Source organism: Acinonyx jubatus, chromosome B2, assembly GCF_027475565.1.
Source record: "Acinonyx jubatus isolate Ajub_Pintada_27869175 chromosome B2, VMU_Ajub_asm_v1.0, whole genome shotgun sequence".
Classification (NCBI taxonomy): Eukaryota; Metazoa; Chordata; class Mammalia; order Carnivora; family Felidae; genus Acinonyx; species Acinonyx jubatus.
Window position 1 is genome coordinate 50,426,638 of NC_069385.1, and position 2,962 is coordinate 50,429,599.

The following is a 2,962-nucleotide window of genomic DNA, read 5'->3' on the forward strand; positions in this document are numbered from 1 at the left end:
AAAAACTGTTCTATTGCCTTCCTGCCTGCATGATTTCTAATGACAAGTGTTCTCTAATTCTTATTTTTGTTCCTCTGAATGAATTTCCTCTCACATTTTAAAATTGTCTCTTTATGCTTGGTTTTCAGATAATTTGATTATATTAAATTTCTCTAAATTTCTTTCATTCATTTCAGTTTCTTCATGTTTCTTCTTCTTGGGGTTGGTTAAACTACTTGGATCTGTGAGTTTATAGCTTTCATTAAATATGGAAAAAAATTTGGCCATTATTTCTTCTAATATTTTTCTTTCCCACCCCCACTTATGGGAAGTCACTTACATATATGTTAGACTGCTTGATATTGAAACACAAATTTTATTTTTTCAGTCCTTTTTTCTTTGTATTTCATTTTGGATAATTTGTATGTCTTCAAGTTCATTAATCTTTTCTTCTACAGTGTCTAATCTGTTCTTAATATCATTCCATGTATATTTTTATTTCAGAAACTGCATTTTTAGTCTCTAAAAGTTCAGTTTAGGTCCTTTTATACCTTCCATTTCTTTCATCATGATTATGCTTTCATCAACTACTTGTTTATAGTAACTTGTCCTCTAATGCTATCATCTGTCATTCTGACTCTGTTTCCATTGACATTTAATAATTCTCTTGACTATGGATTGTATATTCCTTTCTTGCATACCTGGTAATTTTTTATTGGATGGTGATCATTGTGAATTTTACATTTTTGGTGCTGGATTTTATTGTTGTTCTTTACATCTTTTTTTTTTTTTTTTTTAAGATTTTATTTTTAAAGGTCACCTGGGTGGTTCAGTCAGTTAAGCCAGGTCATGATCTCACAGTTCATGGGTTGGAGCTCTGAGTTGGGCTCTGTGCTGACAGCTCGGAACCTAGAGCCTGCTTTGGATTCTGTGTCTCCTTCTCTCTCTCTGCCACTCCCCTGTGGGCTCTGTCTCTTGTCTCTGTCTCTCAAAAACAAATACATGTTAAAAAAAATATTTTATTTTTAATTAATCTCTACACCCAACATGGGGCTCAAATTTAGAATCTGGCCATCAAGAGGTGCATGCTGTACTGACTGAGCCAGGCAGGCACCCCTGTAGTTCTTTAAAGCTTATGGCTTTTTTCCCTCCTTGAATGTAGTTCAGTTACTTGGAATCAGTTTGATCCTTTCAAATCTTGCTCTTAAGCTTTCTCAGGGAAGGTCGAGGACAACTTGTAGTCTCAAATTATTCCTAACTCCCACCCCAAAGCCAACCCCACTAAGGCAATATCTTGCTGATGACTCTATTAAATGTTCCAATGCTCCATGTATTAAAAGATCTTTCCAGTATAATTTAAACACAAATTATTTCCAGCCTTGTATGGACTCTGAGGAAGTCATCACTCCTTTCTCCTTTTCTACTGTTCTTTCCCACCTTGGACAATTTCCTTCCTGGGTTTTGTTATTTTATTTTAAGAAGTATTAAATTTTTATTTGTCAGGTAATTAAGTTACTTAAGAATCACTTTGAGGAGCGCCTGGGTGGCTCAGTTGGTTGAGCGTCCGACTTCGGCTCAGGTCACAATCTCACGGTCCGTGAGTTCGAGCCCTGTGTCAGGCTCTGGGCTGATGGCTCAGAGCCTGGAGCCTGCTTCCGATTCTGTGTCTCCCTCTCTCTCTGCCCCTCCCCCATTCATGCTCTGTCTCTCTCTGTCCCAAAAATAAATAAACGTTAAAAAAAAATTTAATAAAAAAAAAAAAAAGAATCACTTTGACTCTCTCAAATCTTATTTTTAAGCTTTGTTAAAGGTGGTATGCATTAGCTTTCAATCTAGTGTTAATTTAGACCTCCTACTAAGGTGTGACCTTTCTGGGGTCTCCTTTCAATGCTCCATGTTTAACAAGGTCTTTCCACTCTGTCTGGTTGGAATTCAAACACCTCTGGGCACTGTGTGAATTTTTCCAGTTTATATTATATGCTATGTATTAATATATATTGTTATATGTTACATTATAAAACTCAGTATTTTTCCATTTATAAATCCCTGGAAATTTTTCTTTTTCACTTCATGTAGTACACATGTACATATATCCATGTGATTATAAGCTAATAAATCTTTCATTTAAAAAGGCCTATATGTATATCTACAGGTGCAGCAAGGGAGACAAGAAACTAAGGGAACTGTACTTGACCCTAGAGTTAGTCTTTTGGAGAAGACAATGTCATAGGATGGATGGTGGATGGTAACCATGAAAAGGAAAATAAAGCAGGATAAGTTTCTTGGGAGTAGTGCAAGGAAAAAAAAATAGCAGCTGGCCTAGACCTAGCCCTCAAAACTTATTTGTAGGTCTGATCAAACAAAAAGATCTACCTGAGGCTTCTTAATACCAATTGTAAACAGTCTCAAGATGACTGGTTGTGACCTAAGGGACAGTGTAATGATGGGACATAATTTTTTCATGGAAAATAGGGGATAGAGACATGGCCCTCACCCTCATTTACAACAAATTTAACCAATAACCTCAGCTCCCATATACAGTTTATATGATTTGCAGATGAACCATGACTAAGTACTTTCTTTGGTCTCGGTATTCTTCCCCAAATGCACAATCTACTGGGCTCCATTTCTTACCCAATATAATTATTCCTAAGCAAAACATTATCAAAAGATATCAAGCCAGGTATTAAGGTATTCAAGTAAAAGGATTCAGGTAAGAGGCAACCCAAATATAAACAAAGGAAACCAGCCTAAAACACATTAAGTACTTAGAACAGGCCCTTCATGACTGATAATCAAGGTGAATTAACCTTCATCTTGAAACATTGATATTAATGATCCACTGTGAACAAGATGATCTCTAAAGGACCTTCTAATTGTGAAATATTATTCTGTCTTATCCATCAAACATAACTGATGGCTTAATACTACACATTTTGCAGATGACATTGTCTTTTCTTACTTAGAGGAAATATTTCAACTG